Source organism: Rhipicephalus microplus, chromosome X, assembly GCF_043290135.1.
Source record: "Rhipicephalus microplus isolate Deutch F79 chromosome X, USDA_Rmic, whole genome shotgun sequence".
Lineage (NCBI taxonomy): Eukaryota > Metazoa > Arthropoda > Arachnida > Ixodida > Ixodidae > Rhipicephalus > Rhipicephalus microplus.
Window position 1 is genome coordinate 65,903,436 of NC_134710.1, and position 19,703 is coordinate 65,923,138.

General features: G+C 43.0%; 1 long non-coding RNA gene across 1 annotated transcript in view; it reads left to right on the forward strand.

The window, feature by feature from the left end:
* Positions 1-12,358, forward strand: part of LOC142775577 (uncharacterized) — a 58,365-nt gene extending 46,007 nt beyond the window's left edge. The window contains exon 2 of the long non-coding RNA XR_012886790.1: positions 5,759-12,358. This is a non-coding gene — a long non-coding RNA (uncharacterized LOC142775577). The remainder of the gene's footprint in view (positions 1-5,758) is intronic.
* The last annotated feature ends 7,345 nt before the right edge of the window (positions 12,359-19,703 follow it).

Here is a 19,703-nt window from a genome sequence, read left to right on the forward strand (position 1 = left end):
CCTCAGTATGCCTCCGTGAGGACAATATGACGCCCTCAGAATGTTCTCTTATGGTACTGTCCCCTTGTTCATACAAATAACAACCTCAGCACATCCTCAAAACAACACTTCAGGACTTTTTTAGTATCTTTTCAGAACAACGATTGCGTGACCGGTTCGGTGCTGTGGGCAGTGATACTACTTAGGATTTACTAGTTTTTTTTTTTATATTTTCATACATCAAAAGAAAAATACATGCGAGGTCTCGTGTATATATACTGTATCAATCAACAGAGAGGTGACAATACAAAGCTTCTTGACTGAAATTTATTTAACAGTAATTAATCACAACTGACAGCTTTGTCAGGCATTCGAGTCCACGTATTATAGTCTGAAAAAGAAAAGCAGTATCAAGGCAGTCAACACAGCTCAATCAACCACGTTTGTAATCTTCCTCAAAAGTTTGACACAGTGTCCTCATCACCACATGTATCGTGCCCAATACACTCACCCACTAGTGTTAGAGGCTCCGCTATGACAGCCTACCAGTACACTCGACATGGGCTTTCACTTGACTTGCCCGAGGTCGGGCCATGTGTCAGATGCAGAAGTCGATCCTTTTCACGCTGGGACCAGGCTGCTTCAAAGCACAATTGATCACGATTGGCTGGTGTTCCAGAATGCTTCGAACCACACCTCGCCGTGGTCGGCTGATGACAATAGATCAGCCTGAACGTTGAGCAGCCCAGTGCACCCATCAACACGGCAATTTACCTCCTGCCGCCACCTACGACTTACACTCTCACACATATCTCACTTTTAACCATGCACACAAACAACAAAAGACGCGAACCTTCACTAAAACACAGCACTTTCCCTGACCAACGCCTCTTCTAGGAAGATGCCTGCCGCATGAAAAAAAAAAACAGCTGCCACACCCTTTCTCTCCTTCATTGTGAAAATGTTCTCGGTCGCTAGCGTCACCTGTGGCGGACGGTGCAACAACGCAACACTTTGCATAGCCTCCGAAACAGTGGTGCACAGTTGCAGGTCTTGAACATCTCTCGACTGACGCGCCCCTATGGGCCGCAGATGAAAAACGCCTAGCTGGTACTCCCGTCGCCATGATGATGGATGGATGGATGGATATGGCTGTACCCTTTAGATCGGGCGGTGGCTAGCGCCACCAAGCCGTAACACCTAATGAACCAAAAACTATATTTATTTTTTTTTCCTTAAAAAGTGAGTTTGAGGATTCGTACTTTGCAGTGAAGAGTTTAATTTTCACTCGTGTCTTGACTTTAGCCACCAATCAGATAACCTCCTTCTGGTTAAGTCTACCCGCTTAAAGTTTATTTTGCCCTCCCGGTCCCTAAACCCCAGTGCTTTGAAAAACTCTGCGCCATCATCCTGAACTATAGGGTGAAGCCCTTTACAGAACATTATCAAGTGTTCGGCAGTTTCTTCTTCCTCTCCACACGCACTGCATACTGTGTCTACCCCTTCGTATTTGGCCTGATATGTCTTGGTTCGCAGTACTCCCGTCCTGGCCTCAAACAGTAGAGAACTACCCCGAGTATTATCATAGATCCTTTCCTTGGCAATTTCCTGCTTAAAAGTTCGATAGATCTCTAGTGCGGACTTCTTCATCATGCCCATTCTCCACATGTCAGTCTCCGTTTCCTTCACTTTCTTCTTAACCGATAGTTCTTTTTGGTTTGGCCACCTGCTGTTTTCTAAGTATTTACCAGTCAACTTCCTGGTTCGCTTCCTCCATTTTGTATCGACATTCTTCATGTACAAGTAGCTGAAAACCTTCCTAGCCCAACGCTCTTCCCCCATTTCTCTCAATCGTTTCTCAAATTTTATCTTGCTGCTAGCTTCCCTGCCCTCAAATGATGTCCATCCCATATCACCTTGTACTCCCTGATTTGGTGTATTCCCGTGAGCTCCTAAAGCAAGCCTACCTATTCCACGTTGCTTAATTTCTAATCTTGCTTGAACTTCTGATCTCATGCACAAGACCGCATTGCCGAACGTCAGCCCAGGAACCATGACCCCTTTCCATATTCCTCTCACAACATCATACCTATTGTAATTCCACAGTGCCCTATTTTTCATGACTGGTGCATTCCTGTTACCTTTAGTCGTCACGTATATTTCGTGTTCCCTCAGATACTCGGTCCCATTGCTTATCCATACGCCCAGATATTTGTATTTATCTGTTATCTTTAGCGTGACCTCCTGTATTCTAAGCTCACTACCTTCGTTGTCATTGAAAATCATGACTGCTGATTTTTCCTTACTGAATCTAAAATCTAACCTATCTCCCTCATTACCGCAGATGTCCATCAATCTCTGCAAATCTTCCTTGTTGTTGGCCATTAGCACTATATCATCTGCGTACATTAATGCTGGTAGTGCCTGATCAATAAGTTTTCCTTGTTTGACTAAAGAGAGGTTGAAGCCCAGTCCACTTCCCTCTAATTTTGCCTCTAATCCTTGTAGGTACATCATGAATAATAAGGGTGACAGGGGGCACCCCTGCCTAAGCCCCCGTTTTACCTCTGCAGGCTTGGATACCTGTTTTTCCCACTTTATAACTACCTTGTTACCTTTATAGATACCCTTTAAAATATTAGTGACTACATGTTCCACGCCTAGTGTGTCCAGTATTCCCCACAATTCCTCTTGAACCACGCTATCGTACGCTCCCTTGATATCCAAAAATGCTAGCCACAGGGGCCTGTGTTCCTTTTCTGCTATTTCGATGCACTGCGTCAGTGAGAACAGATTGTCTTCCAACCTCCTGTGTTTCCGAAACCCATTCTGCAGTTCCCCCAGCACCCCCTCATCCTCTATCCACGCCTGCAGTTTTTCCTTTATAATTTGCATCGCCAGCCTGTAGACCACTGATGTCACTGTTATAGGACGGTAGTTGTTTATGTCAGCTTTTTCCCCCTTTCCTTTATAGATCATGCTCATCCTGCTAAGTTTCCATCCATTGGGAACTTCACCATCGATTATTATTTTGCTCACTGCCTCTCTCAAAGTCTGCTTAGACTTCGGACCTAATGTCTTTATCAGCCTAATTGGAATGCCATCTGGGCCTGTTGATGTACTACTAGGAACCCTTTTCTCAGCCCTTTCCCACTCTTGTTGTGAAAATGGAGCCATTGCACCACCTGATTCGTCCTTGTCTATTGTGGTGCCTAAAGTACTTCTTTGTTGAAATTTTTCTGTCACCCTTGTTCTTATATATTCAATAGCTTCGTCCCCTTCTAGCCTAGCACCTTGGGCTGTAGTTATAAAACTCTGCTCTAGGCTCGTCTCATTTCTTAGGGAGTTTAGATGGTTCCAAAATTTCACAGCTGCCTTTCTATCTTTTTTATGTACTTCTGCCAGCCACTGAGCTCCCTTCCTTCTAATCTTTTCATTGATCAGAAGGGATGCATCCCTTCTACAGCTTAGAAAGGTTGCCCATTTTCTTTCAACATCATCTGTCGGTTCACCCCGCTGCTTAGCATGTCTGTGTTCTCTAGAGGCTTCCTGACGTTTTGCTATGGCTCTCTTAACTTCCTCATCCCACCAACTTTTGGGATTGTGTCTTCTTTTCCGGGGTGATTTGTCACGCGTCTTAACAAGCTCTAGCTCAAAGAGTCTAATTAGATTCGTGTATGTCCACACTGTCTTGTTATCCTCCGTGATTACTTTCTCAATTTGTTTAGTGGCTATTTCAATTTGCCTTTCTGGATAAAAATTTTCCTGTAGTTGCTCATCTTGTCTCCTTCCCACTTTCACTGCTCTTCCAAAACTTAGCTTGATACGTTTGTGATCGCTACCCAGACTTCTGGAGCCACCTTCATCTATGTGCATTCCCCTGAGCTTATCATACATCCTATGTGACATCAGTGCATAATCTATCGTCGACTGAAGCCTTCCTACCTCCCATGTTATTTGCCCTTCACACTTCTCGGTACTGTTGCAAATGATCAAATCAAGCCTTTCACACATATCAATGATCATTTTGCCTGTCGGGTCGGTATACCCATCTATATCTTCTATGTGCGCATTCATGTCTCCTAGTATAATTATCTCGCACTCTCTTCCTAACTCCTGAATGTCCTTTGATATACACTCTACCATTGCATGGTTTTCCTCTCTGGCCTTTGCTCCCGTCCACAGGTACACGAAACCACAAGTACACGATGATAGTGTTGGTCGCGAGCGCCACTGCGCGGAACTTGTTTAAAACTGAAGGCAGGCCAACTCCGCTGGGAGCGCGAGCCATTCCTCAGGCAGGCATCTTTCCAGAGGAGGCGTTGCCCTGACAGACCCCATTTTGACAGTCAGTTGGCTTGGAATGGCTTGGCTACTCGACTATTCACAATGGTGCCACATGGTAAATGGTTGCCAGCTGCGTTTGTTATTACGCGCTACAGCGGCGTATAATGACTAATTTAGTGTGCGACATTTAAGAACACACTGTTTCAAATGTACATTTCGCGATTCCAGGTTCAATACCCAAGCCAATTAATTACGCGTGTCTCATTAAGTGGAACGCATAATTTGAAAGTTTTCTGCCAAAATTAAAAGAAACTAACAAGGTAAAAATTTACAATAACTTTATAACTGTATGAAACGAATGTGGGGAGAAAGTTTACACATATAAAATGCATCTACTTGGTGCACAAAGGTTTTGAGGAATTATATCTAAGTGCTCAGTGTAATGCTTTTGTCATCCCCAAAAGATCCTTGACAGGACCTTTTCGGACCAATTGTTGTCCTCAGAAAGCACTCGAAAAGACGTTTCCGAGTCAAGCCAGCTTGTGTCGTCATCAGTAAGTGACTGAAAGTTGAGTTTTTTATGAGGTCAATGATAACTGTGAGAGGCTGATTGTACCATATGAGGACGACCTCAGGACATCGAGTATTGTCTGGGAAAAGGACGGGGTCCACTACGACGAACCTTCTTCCCCCCCTCCTTTAAGGGGAATTCTGTGCATGTCATTGACATGAATGCGTCACGGCATTTTTCATGAAATATTAGGTATTTATTGTTTACCGATTAGTATGCATTGCCTATCGATTAGCTATCGGTCTGTAGCCCACTCAGCCCAGCTTGCCAAGCTGGGCCGAGTTTTCTGGTGACGCCACATGGGCTAACAAAAGCTTAACACTCCACTGCGAGACGATCACTGAAAGGTGGTGATGAGTCCCTTCACCCTAACTATAGTACCACAGAACACCTACCAGCTTAGTACCAGGCGTTGACTGGTCCCGTCACCGAGGGACTCGCTCGCTGGATTCCGTGCCGACCGGTTGTGCCCTCGCGATCTCCATGTGTCTCCCACTGTCAGCGGGAGACACATGGTGCGAATTCGGATGCGATTTGCTGTACGGCACACCGCAGTTCGATTTACCGCATGCGACGTTTTGGGACACATGGTACGGCGCCTTCAAAATTTTAAGCTCCACCTATATCCTTGTTGCTTGCCAGCTATTATTTTTCTTCCTAATTGGCGTCCAAATCATGTCTAAAAAACACATTTATTTCTGTTTTAAAAATTTGATGGTATAGAATCAAGTACATGTGTTTTGTTGGGTAGAGCACAATAAAAATTTTTGCATTGAATGTACTTGGGTGCTGTGTAAAGGAGAGTGAACTAGTATTTTGCTTGTCCAGAGTTTTGTAGAGCTCAAAGTTTACGTTTTTAGACCTTTACTTGATAGAACTGATTACTCACAACTTTCTGGAAACATTTCTTGCTTTATTCAGGAGGTGTGCCGAGAATGCATTTGGCATTTTAGTCACAAGGTGGCGGATTCTCGAGAGAACAATGGGAGAGAGCCCAGCAAATGCTGAATGGAGTGTCAAGGCCATGTGTGTGCTACGCAACTTCCTCATGGATGCTTACACAGCAAGTGAGGACTCCTACTGCGGTCCCGGCTATGCAGATTCTGTGAGCCCCCTTGGGCAGTGGCGGGGTGGCCAGTGGCGACAGCAGCTCGTGCAAACACCCTTGAAACTGGCTCGCACTAAGGCCCACAACTTTGCCAAAATGGCAAGGTATGTCAGGGACCTCTATACGACATACTTCAACAGTGCTGTAGGATGTGTTCCATGGCAGGATGCTGTGCTAAGAAGAGTTTAAGTGCCAGACACATTGAAGCTCATTAATTTATTAATTGTAAATTAAGATTTTCTGGTAATTCAAACGAAGCAGCATGGTTCACCTTAGCACCATATAATGTCAATTTCTGTATAAGAGTGCTATCTTTATAAAAACCATTCGGTCGCAAAGTAAAAACTAAAATAAAAATAAAACGGCTTTACTTTGAGACATTTAGATACTCACCTCAGCTACTTACATACTCACCATTTCTAGTGAGGTATTTGTTGCAGTGCCGCAAAGAGTCAGCACCGATATTGCATCAGAGCATAAGTTGCTCACTAGAAACTACTTATTTACTTCTTTCTCATCTGCATACAACTAAAAAAGAAAGATCCTAGAAAGCTCGCATATCTGTGCGACAAGTTCAGTGCCACTGTTCGCACTTATGGGCATATGTATCTTTTCTTTCATTCTGTTCGCCATGAAATCTGGGACAGTCGATAAGTTTAGTCTGGAAAGCTAAGTGGCTGACAGTGCTTGGGTTTACCTCGTATACGCACATGTTCTTGCACAAGTAGAGGTATAAAAACCTTGTAAGCGTTCAACAGAAAGCTTTTATTAATGGATTAAGACAATGTTACCACAAAGTTGAGGTTTTTTATGAGACGAGCACTTTTTTTTTTCAGAGTAAAAGTGACCACTGCCTTCTGTCAGTCAACAACAATGCCACACAAATGCTCAAGACTCTAAAAAAATGAAATTTTCAGTGACATTAAACAACAATAAATGTAAAGCATGCTGTTTAATAATAATAAGCACACAGTTGCACACGGCAACTTCTTTCAAGTGCAGTGTAAGTACCAAAGTGTCACAGTTTATGTGATAGGAATAATAATAATACCTTTTATTTCTTCAAATAAAACAGTACATGTGACTAGGCCTGCCAAAGCCAATTGGTGGCTTGAGTGGGTTACATAGTAATATTTCTATGTAAAGATACCATGGTCAAATAAACACAACTAAGGCTCATTGCATGATCGATAAACTACAATGCCTGTACACCTACCAAAAGCACACAAATGTATAACCTAGAGTTTTTTTTTTACAACCAAGTCGTTATAAAATGCTGCATTCATACAGCATTCTATAGTCCTCATGTTTGAGAGGATGCCAAGAGCATTTTGCGATGTGCTTGAAACAGAAAGCGGCACCCACTGTGAAATTATTCTGGTGAATGGAGGGTACGACGACAATAAACAACACTCGGGAAAGTTGAACTCGCTGATCTTATTACAATGCATTAGTAGCTGAGCAAGACCAAATGCTTTCGTATGTCATTTTAGGCATGCGTTCCAGAAGATGCAGCATGAAAGTTGCTAGGATAGGGACTATCGGCACCTGCCATTGAGTTGACAGACCAGGAGTGCCTGGCTTACAAGAAAAAAATCAATGAGCTTCAAAACATACATTCATGAAATTTATTTACAAATGCCACTCATTTTGACTGCAGACAGTTTTTTATTCTGTTGGCTGTGGCTGTGGTGGCTGTAAGGAGATCAACTCTTTAGGCACAACACTAGCCTCATAATGATTCACAATGTCCATCATGTGTATTTTACACAACCCTAATAAATGGGGTGGAATATTGTCCATGTGTGTCGCTAGAGAAAGAAGAAAGTGCTGTGTGTCTGTAACAGATAATTGTAGTTGTTTATCTATTTCCTCTAGGGCTGCGTCTTCATTGTCCTTTTTTTTCGTTTAGTGTTGCGTGACATTTGAAAAAGCCCATGTTTTTTGTTGTGAAAGCGCAGAAATAATACTATCTTTTGAAGGAAGTGAATGAAATGAACGTGTCTGTGATGCTTGAGGCGTCTGTGTGTCGTCGACCATGTCTAAAAGCATTTGTGTTGGCGATTCGCCATAAAGACTGTCTTGCTCTTGGCCCAGAATCTCTGCCATGGAGTCATCCTTCATTGTGTTCATGTTGCTGGTGGCCCTACAAGAAGGCATAGAGTAACGTAAATCACGATTGCTTTAACATTACAATACATTTAAGGTACTCGTTTATGGTGTTGTTGCAGCCAATGGCTGCATTGTGCATTTATTTTTCTTATCACACCTGTGGAGATTGCTTTAAAATTACAATACATATTAAGGTATTCGTTTATGGTGTTGTTGCAGCCAATGGCTGCATTGTGCATTTATTTTTATTATAACACCTGTGGAGACACACACAAACTTACAGGTCAACCGTAATGGTTTTGAGATTCAGTGGACTCTCACTAATAGGAACCTGCAGGAACCGAGAAAATATGTTGCAATAAACAGTGGTTCCGTTTACTGAGAGGTGAACATGAGTGCAGAATACAAGCTCGAAACCAAGTATCGCAGATGCAATAGTTTTATTTAACAGATTTCCATTTACTGAGAGTCTACTGTATCTTGAGGCAGTGATGATGACGCACTGGTTTGTGGGGTAGTGTCACTGGCACACACTTTGTTGTAGCTACAACAATGTGCATGAGTTGGCAGTGACAGCTAAGATTATAAATTTACCAATTGGTGTGAATTCCTGCTATCTGCAATCACAGTGTGTTACTAAACATTAACCATACTCATTTCGAATCACTAGTTTACTACTACCACTAGTTCACAAATTAAGACACCTTTCACATTCATTGCTCTTTCATTATGATACCTTACTGTGCTACATTTGATGTCTAACCTGTGCACTTGAAAATAAAATTGTATTAACTCCTTATCATTACAAATCGGTCTTTTTCAACTTTAATTTGAATGTAGTTATTGTAACGCGTTAATGCACTTATACCTATTTTCACAGTTCAGCATTTATTGCTATAGTTGTATAGATATTATGTGAAATCGCTGCCATCTGTCAGCCATCGTATGCATACCGCCATGTTAGAAGCTCAGAGTGGCTCAGTCCACATTTGTTTGTGTATGCATATGCGTAATTTTCATAGAGGCAGCTCTCCCGCTATTCACAGTATTTGCATGGTCAGCAAGTTTGATTGAATGGTTATGTTCTATTATTGTTTAAACTTATATGTGTTAATGCCAAAATTATGAAAAAGGGTACTTTTATGCTGACAAAAGTAGTGTACAAGAAGACTAAGCATTAAAAGGGTATAAACTTGAGCTGGTTGACTTGGCTTATCATGATATCTTGTACAGATATCGTGATAGCTGTGCTTGGGAAACCTACAAAGCACTCCAACTTCATTCCATTGGGACATTGTGTGTAAGTGCACCATCGATCGTACTAGCTGACAAGAATATTGAATATCTCCATGTGTAATAATTGCATGCATCACCATGGAATAGTTGGGACACATGTGTTGAGCTCTCCATCACTACCCCTCTTTTTGTTATTTCCGTTTACCAAGAAGCACATATATATACATATATATGCACCAACGAAATCAATGCTCAAGTTGTTAGATAGTACCAAGTCCTGTCAGTCTTTCTTGTTCGTTGTATTTACGCTGTTTCCTACTATGAAGACTAAGCAGTTTTTTCATGCATCTGGAGCTATCATGAATACAAAGAAAACTAAGATTTGGTTAATGGGGAACAAAATCCTCTGAATATGCTGGTGTTAGAACAGTGCACCGATTGGGCACCTTGTACCTTTGCATCGAATGCAGAAAATGGGTCACACTGCTCGTCTGCACTCATGCTTATCAAGCGTGCCTGGAAAGCATGAATGGGGTGAGGAGAACTTTCCGTATTTGCCTGTGCGCAGGTATGCAATGTCGTCCTTATTGCAAAGATTATTTACGTGTGCCAGGTACTAAACTGTTCATGCGATAAAGATAAGGCTTGTGTGGGGGTATCAATGGGAACCAACGCACAGGTATAATTTGTTTCTCCCTTCAGTATCTGATGGGATGATGCATTTGTTTGTATACTAACTTATGCCTTGGTTTCTCTTTTACAAATTGGCAGACAGTCCCCACTTTTACAGCCCACCTATCCTTGGCGCTTGGTAATGAAAGGTGAATCATTATTGTAAAAGGGTGGGCGTGGGGAGTATGAGGTGAGACGGCAGGCAAGCTGTTATACGAACGCTTGCAGTGAATACAACCATTGTGCCAGTGCCAATACGCATCACAACTTAGAGAAACGCCTTTCAAATGTGCATCTGAGTTGCCGATGGGGACAAAGGCAAAAACAAAGTGAAGGATAGGGATACAGCAGGTGCCTGGAGTACAGCTGAGGAAAAAAAAATATCAAGGCGTAAGGAAGGGTGTGCCGCCGCCGTAGTCCCGCATGATGAATACCAAAAGCATTGAGCCGTGGTTGTGCAAAGAATAGAGACAGGCTTCAGAGCATTACAGTCTATGCAAGGACAGAATTGTAGTAGTCGCGTTGCTTATAAATTTACAATACTTGTAATCAGCCAAGCCATTTAAAAAATAATGCTTTATTGCTAAATTCGAGGCTTTGCTTGACTTATGTTTATAGTTCGCCAAACAGCACGCAGACGAAAATATGCTCTTTTTCAGAAGATGTAATTCCATTGTCATTCCGTTCCATTCCTCCAAGCATTGTCGCCATTTCATTCAGGGGTCGCAAAACTGTTGAATGATTGTGGAGTCATTCCGATTTCGAAGTGGCAACTCCGAAACACTGATCTATATTTATGTAGAAATGAACAACGAAAGTATAGCTGAGGATCTTTTTGTGATCATGAAATTGGCTAATAGTATCTGCATGGACTGTCAGCTGCATAGCTGGTGACAACATTGCGAAGGAAAGAAAGAGTGAATTTAAGCTGCTTTTGGCACAAAATTGTAAATTCTATGCTGCATGCAGTGGAACAGTATTTGGCTTGTATGTTCCCCAGAGCCTTCCTCACACATTGGCACTGGTTTCTGACAATGTTCAAAAAGTATTGCAGGGCCTCTTCAAATCGCAAGCTGTGCAATGAACAGCTGCATTAGCAAAGCTGCTTGAAACACAAGTTAAACCTGTTTTTTACCTACTCCGGTTAACAAAATAGAGCAGCATCTTTCATAGCAGCGGCAAACTTGTTCATCATCATCATCAGCCTGACTACGTCCACTGCAGGAGAAAGGCCTCTCCCATGTTCCGCCAGTTAACCCGGTCCTGTGCTTACTGCTGCCAATTTATACCCGCAAACTTCTTAATATCATCTACCCACCTAACCTTCTGTCTCCCCCTAACTCGCTTGCCTTCTCTGGGAATCCAGTTAGTTACCCTTAATGACCAGCGGTTATCCTGTCTACGCGCTACATGCCCGGCCCATGTCCATTTTCTCTTCTTGATTTCAACTATGATATCCTTAACCCCCCTTTGTTCCCTAATCCACTCTGCTCTCTTTTTGTCTCTTAAGGTTACACCTACCATTTTTCTTTCCATTGCTCGCTGCGTCGTCCTCAATTTAAGGTGAACCCTCTTTGTAAGTCTCCAGGTTCCTGCTCCGTAGCTAAGTACCGGCAAAATACAGCTGTTATATACCTTCCTCTTAAGGGATAGTGGCAATCTACCTGTCATAACTTGAGAGTGCTTGCCAAATGTGCTCCACCCCATTCTTATTCTAGTTACTTCAACCTCGTGGTACGGCTCCGCGGTTATTACCTGCCCTAAGTAGACATAGTCTTTTACAACTTCAAGTGCACTATTACCTATAGGTTGTTGTACATTACTTTCGTTTTCTGCAGATTAATTTTAAGACCCACCTTTCTGCTCTCCTTGTCTAACTCCGTAATCATGAGTTGCAATTCGTCCCCCGAGTTACTCAGCAATGCAATGTCATCGGCGAAGCGTTGGTTACTAAGGTACCCTCCATCAACTCTTATCCCTAACTGTTCCCATTCTAGACTTCTGAAAACCTTCTGTAAGCATGCGGTGCTTGTTCATCATGGTCTCCTATATGTGCTGGCAGATGTTGGAAGCCACAAGCTATTGAATGCACTGTTTATTACTATAAGATACTGGTATTGAAGCCTCATTATGCATCGCAATGGATACTCTATGCAGTTTTTGCCAAACTGCACTATCCAGCATAGTTTAATAGTTCACACTGAAGGGCAGTGCTTCATGGATGCTGAGCACATTTGGATGTTTACTTCTTGTATCTCTTGACACATGTGCACAGTCGTCATGTGGACATGCGGCAGGAGACCTGCATACCTCTGGATTGCTATTCTTGTGTGGCTAGGGTAGCTGTGTGGCATTTCATGGTCTGGAAGTAAATGTGATATGTTTAAATTGTGTGTCTGATCTGTTCTGCTTCACAATACAGACTTAAACTTGCAGTTGTTCCATGTACGAATACAATTTACCAACCAATTAGTGAAGCTCCTCAGCAATGGGATGCAAATAACTATGCACCTGATCTCGCCGCTGGCATTCATGAAGGCGGTAGCGTGGGGAGCGGGTGAGGAGAGCGTTTTCTGCACCCAGTGGTGGTAACGACTGGTGGTGGCTCAGTGGTGGTAACGACGAGTGAGTTTGTGGTGCATGCGACGCAGTGCGAGCCATCTGCCACTGCGTCGGCTCTTTACGGTGATGATGGAGTACGGGCCTAAGGAGATTAGCTCCTAAATAGCTAGCTTAGAATGGCACACGGTGACATTTAGGTTCAGATGAAAATATGAGTCTAATTCCCTTGTTTCAAGCTGTTCAGCTGTTTTTCATTGATGTGGCTCTATGCAGTTTTGATAATACACTATTCTTGCATTTTTGAGAAGTGACATTGTGTGACAGTGCCACTTCGAATCAGAAAACCAGCTTACACAATTACGTGAATCACAAAAACCCAACTAAAACACTTGAAAAATAAAACACTTGAAAAACACTTGAAGAAATAATGGCTGAACTGGTGACTGCGCAGGAAATGCATTAGAATGAAGATTGCTCTGAGAAAACTTTAGACAAGTCTAAAGTGTAACTTTATCATAATGCTGGCATAAATTATTTTCATCGTGAATATCTACGCAGGTATGAAGTCGTGTTGAATTAGACAAACTAAAACTGAGAGACACTCTGTCACTGAATATTTTGTTACGGCACAAAAATAAACAAAAAGCCTTTTGTAACACTTTGCTTGCTATAAATTATTGGAAATAAAGGAGAGAGGGGTGGCGGGCATGAGCAACAGCCACAGGCGTTGGCCTATGTAGCTGGTCTGTTTCCTTGATCCAGCCAGACGTTCGGGTCCGGGTCTCCTCTTCGTTTTCTACACTTCGCTCTGGTGCTGAAACCACCTACAGCAACCGTTACCACGAGACCACATCACTGAAGGAAGCCCATTTCCGGATGTCGGCGTACATTTTTGTGGTCTACTTTACTGTCATACAGCAAAGAAGATTTGCTCTAAGGCCTACATAACCACTTTCTCATGCACTGCAACACGCGCTCTGCACCTTGCGCTCACTAGGAACGTGACTGCAACCAGCTTTATTGTCGCCTTTCGACGTTTCGTCACCGTAAGGCCTATCGATGCGAGGTGTGTATTGGCTGATAATTACAATGTCGACGTATTGCGGAGTCTCTTGCAGCACACCTTCACTGTGATCTGTAGCATTTATTTTTAGTTTCACTTTAGTATCTGCTGTATAATTCACTGGAATGTCTTCAAACCCTTGTTGTGATGGTAGTTTGTTTCATTTTAAAAGTAAAGCAAATAAATATGCTGAAAATAGCGTTAATTATGTATGTGTTGCTTTACACGTACAGTGAGTATACTAGCCATTAATAGGGCATGAGAATCTGCTATGAGCTACTTTAATTTCTATCATACTAAGCACACAGTTAATGCATGTGAGTGATAGGTTAGTGATGTAGACCAAGATTTCCTTGTTTTCCAGCTCTAAAGCATGAGCATTATGGCACCTGTCAGCTGTTTCGAAAGCCTCGTGGGGCAAATGAAAAGATTATCTTATACACATGGCTCCACAATGTCCCGCAGGAACAGCATTTGAGTGAAGTGCTTCCACGAGCTGACTGGCTCCCCAGCAGGCGCCCCACTCTTCTTTTTTGATTCGTGCAACTTCTTGCAAAACGTGTCTATTAGATTGTGCCATCGTTTGGAAATGGCTGCTGTGTCCCCTGAAACATAGAAGAGTACGGGAGTTAGCGGATAGCAACTGGTAACCTAGCATTCTCTGTTAGAAGAAGCACCGAAGAAACTGTCGTTTAGTTTGTGCTTCAAGAGTACCTCTAAAGTATATTTTATTTTGCAAGCACCTTTGCTGTTATGAAAGGTTGCTAGTGCAAATTAAGTGCTTGTAACTGTGTCCTACAAATACATTATTGCAGCATAAATGTGAGAACGCTTTCTATACGGCAATTAATAAGCAAGTGCCGTGCGCAAGCAAATAAAAAGAACAATCACTTCACATTTTGTACCGAACGAGGTCTTTAGAGCAAAATTACCGGGAAGCCCTTTTATAAACAAATTTCCCCTTTACGCACGAATTATGATGCACTATTTTCAAATGAATCAAATCTACAATGAATAATTTCAAGACACTCAGCATTAAATTTTAAAAAAGAAAATGAAGCAATGTGGTGTTTTCTATGAGTTTCAGTGATTAGTCATAGTTATCATGGAATAAAATATTTCATTTATCTGCTGCGAGTTATTTTATTTTGGTATAAAAACAATCAAGTCGCAGGCTCCAACTGTCTGTAGAATTAGTTTATGGTTACATTCATTTCGAAAAAAAAAACTTGATATTACTTCTGGATTGCTGCCACGTCGAACGACCCATCGAACATTGTGTTTTCACTAAAGTGATCGGCTGCAGTCTTATGCAGCATTGTGTGAGTTTCAGTGATTAGTCATAGTTACTATGGAATGAAATATTTCATTCATCTGCTGTGAGTTGTTTTATTTTGGCATAAAAACAATAAAGTCGTAGGCTCCAACTGTCTGTGGAATTAGTTTATGGTTACATCCATTTCGAAAAAAAACTTGATATTAGTTCTGGATTACTGCCACGTCGAACGACCCATCAAACGACCCATCGAACATTGTGTTTTCACTAAAGCGATCGGCTGCAGTACTACGCAGCACACAAGATGTACTGACAATGCAGGAGGTTCAGTTCGTCTAATGAGCCATGTATGTTGTACTCTTTTGGACACAAGTTAATTAAGAACGGCAAAAATGCACTGAGAATGAATACGCCAAGAAGGCCTGCACACGCACACACAATGTTACCTTTATTGAACATGAATTAACGTGCCCAGTTGTCTTCCTTGGTGAGCCACATGTTGACAACTAGCAAAAACAACTGGTAACGGAGCCGCCGCCGCTGATGGGGATATAAATAAAAATGTTCCTCTGAGGGTTATGCAAAAACACGCACTGGGTGGGCGCAAACATGCTTGTGTGTGTTCCATTGTAGTGCGCAGGTATTTCCAAAACGTGCTCGTTCAGATACACATGCAAATACCACCCTATAGACATTGCCTCGCCGCGGCCGCTTTTCTCATCGGTCTGCGCAACACACAAGAATCGAAAAAGTATCTATGCAGCATTCCGCCGCTATAGCACAGCAATATTAAAATTGTATATACACGCGGACGTCGCGAACAAACTCGCAGACAAGAGCGTACAGCGCCAGTAGTAGACGTTACGTTTTTTGGGGAAGGAGGGGCGGCAGAGTTCGTAAATGCGTTTATTGTTCATTAGTGAAATACTAGTGATATAGTAGCAACTCGTGCTGGGTGGCACAATCACACCTAGAAATGCTGGTATGGCACTGACCCTGTGTTGCAGCTAGGCCTAGGCTCGTCGCGACGGCAATCCACGCAGCCGTGCGCGCATCGATGTTCTTGTAGGCCGCCAGCCGCTGGTCTCAGAGCACTCGCTGCTCATGAACTAGCGATATTAGTAGATCATTTTGCACCGCGGCTTGACTCATGGCGAAAAAATACACGTGCGCACAGTTGAAATGAAGTTGACGAAATGGCGTCCATGCAGCTTGTACTGGCGAGGAGTGGGACGCTGACGTCATACGATGCAGCGCTGCCAATAGCTGTGGCCGACAGACCGCCGCGGTTGCCGTGCGGCTACATTCAGCAAGTTGGATGCACGCGTGGCGTACGAATCGCCGCCGCATTCTGTCGGACGGCTGTCGGATGCGGCTGTTGGCACGAACAGCCGTGCGGCAAATCGCATCCGAATTCGCACCATGTGTCTCCCGCTGCAGAAGCGGGAGACACATGGTGCGACAGCTCTGGCCGTCTGGATTAGCCCTACGCCATCTGCAGTCGCCGACAAGAGCTCTCGCTGAGTGGTGCCCGTCCTCGGCCTTCGACGACCATGTCCATCTTTTCTATCGTCTCCTTACTTCCGTGTGTGACTGTCCCTGCGCCTCCCTCTCCCCTTTCTCTCCCACATTATGTCTACCTTTAAATCCTATACTTTTAATCCCTTCTCTACCCCCATCACACGTGAGCTACTGTTGAGGTGTCCTCCCCCAGAGAGACAGTTACGGGGCTCACTTTTTTCTTCTTTTCATTTAAAATCACCCCCCCCCCCCCCCCCCGTCATCGTAGTCACTACTGCCTCACTGAAAACGAGACGAGTATCTGAAACTGCCGCTGTTGGCGCCATGGAGTTTCTCAAAATTAACTACAGGGCACTCTGGCGCTGCGATCGTTCAGCGACCATAGGAATGATGATGGGTAGAGGTGTGCGCCGAGGCGATTTAAGACCGGTGGCGGCGTGAGGGTCGCCCAAAGTCGGCGGCGGCAGCGTCGTCGGCGCACGCCGGTTATTTCATCGGCGGCGGCGGCGCCGGCGGCGCGGAAACGGAAACTAAAAATTCAAAAGGTTCTTCTGCCACAGGTTACTGAATTAGTTGAAATTCAGGAATTTTCATTCAAATAGCACTAATGACACTACAGAGATGTGTCGACATCACGATGAATGCAAAGCGTTTTGTAAAATAGTTTTTATTTCGCTTTCATAATAAAATACGCGCATTTCAATACTGCCATTTCAATATATGTCCATGTTCTACCACGAATGCATAGCACTTTCCTTGTTTTTTTTATTTAGGATGCAGCAGTTTGTTTCTTTTGTTGGCTACGTCATACTTCATGAAACTTTCTTTCATTGAACATTGAGCAAGCACCGCGCACGTCACTCACTTCGCTTTTTCCGAATCGGATCTCACTTTTACATGTACGCTGCACGAAAAAAGAAGCACCTCTGCTACGAGTTTTCTTATTGCGATTGCAGAAAACCACTCTTTTAAGTTTCAAACGAATCGAAATACCTACTTTTCACAATATGAGAATAATTTATCTAGCGGTATAAAATCAGGAAAAAAACAAATCTGCGCATTTAGTCAACTAGTCCTCACCGCAGTGTTCAATGAATGAAGTGTAGACATGGGCGTGGGAGAGGCGGGTGGTGCAAAAGGGGCACTTGACCCCTTCAAGCCGCACCAGCACTTGCTTCCCACTCTAGCGACACCAACACGACCCCCTCCCTCAGCCATGATGCAAGTTGAAAAAAGGGTTTGCTTACCCCCAAGACAAAAACCTTTCGATGGCCATATTTGCAGATGAGAGCAAATGCAATATTTTCTCAGATGCACAGTCCACACTTGTCACGACCTGGAGGCCCGTTGACCACGCCTGCAGAGAACGTTGACTCCCCGACCTTTTTGTGCTCGGTCAGAGGAGGGGAACACCCCTTGCAAGTGGGCCCATTAAAATTTCTCTTAAAAACATCACAAATAAGAATGCTTGATAAGTATGTATAAAACATTCAACTTTTTAATGCTTTTTTGTAGCGTGTACACGTGCTCAATACCCATCAGGTGTGTGAGACAATTAAAATCACAACTGCCACTCTCGACTGGTTCCGGAAAAGACTCAATAAAAGAATGCAATTACGAGTGCTGGGAACCTACGTTCGTTTGTCTATTTGATTTCTAGGCATGATTTTAATTCTTATATAAACAAAAATAAAACCTGCAAAATATCAAACAAAATGGCTACTATTGCAAGATGTGTGTCCCCCTTCGTGATTCTTCTAGACTTACGCGTCTGCAAGCCACATCTGGTGTCACAAACTTGCAAGTGCCCCCCCTCCTCCCCACGACATCTCCCAATACCCCCTCCTCAATAAAAAGGCACCAATGTAGGCCTCCGTAGGCCTGCGTGATTGCCTACTGGTGCACGGCGGGCCATTTCGGTTGCTAGGACCAACAGTACCGATTTCGACATGCTTTATTGAAGGTGCTCAAGGATCAAGAAAAGGCCGATTGTTGTAAATTTCTTGAGAGTTCAACGATAGCTTCTTTGTGAATACCGTACATTATTGAACCTCACTTTGTGTATAATGCTCCAATGAAAAAAAAATGGTTTCACCCTGTGTCACTACAGAGTCAGAAGCCATCACACGGGCAGGCGTCATTAAGCCTCTATATAACATTGCTAAGGTTCAGCACATTTGTACAAATAATTCTCGTTAATTGAACATTGAGTATAATCCTTGCTTGGGTTAGTATGTGTGAAACATAAATTTGAAAATTAAAAATTCTCATTCTGGGTTTCTGCTGCAAAGACACATTGATTAAAACTGATGATTCCGGAGCTACGGCAGAGGTAACATTCGTTATGTTTTTCGGTTACGGTAGTGGTAATGCGCTACCTTTTTTATGTATGTATATATATATACTATATATATATATATAATCCCGGCTGCGGCGGCTGCATTTCCGATGGAGGCGGAAAGGTTGTAGGCCCGTGTGCTCAGATTTGGGTGCACGTAAAGAACCCCAGGGGGTCTAAATTTCCGGAGCCCTCCACTACGGCGTCTCTCATAATCATATAGTGGTTTTGGGACGTTAAACCCCACATATCAATCAATCAATCAATCTATATATATATATATATATATATATATATATATATATATATATATATATATATATATATATATATATATATATATATATATATATATATATATATATATATATATATAACGTGGTGCCATAAAACGTTCCCTTTTTTTATTAGAGTAACGTATTTAGTTATTTTTACTGTAACGGATACAACCCTAAATATATAGACTTACAGGAGTGATGTCAGCCCACACCGTCAGTTGCGGTCTATAGGCTGGCTGTAAACATTACATAGATATATTCCTTTCATTCAGCACGTGATAGTGAAGGTTCGCTCGACCATTGATGTTCTCGACCTTTGAGGAATACACAACAGCTTCTTAATAATATGCATATCATCCAACAGAAGCGTGCACTTCGTTTCGCTAAAATTTACAGTCAACGTGAGTGCTGTCGTCATGCCGTATGTTTTAGGTAGAAACTTAGCCTACTCGAAATACCCAAAGACGTCGATCCACCTAGCAACGCGTGGCTATCCGCTGACGGTTCTGTATGAAAATAGCATCCACAGTGGAGCCTGTCGCATCTGCTGAAATTTTATCGCAACATTAGTATACTGCCACTTCGCTTGTATTTTTATGTCACTGTCTTCCGCAAAGACACCGCCATTGTGGTTCAGTAGCTAAGGTAGTCGGCTGCTGACCCGCAGGTCGCGCGATCGAATCCCTCCTGTGGCGGCTAC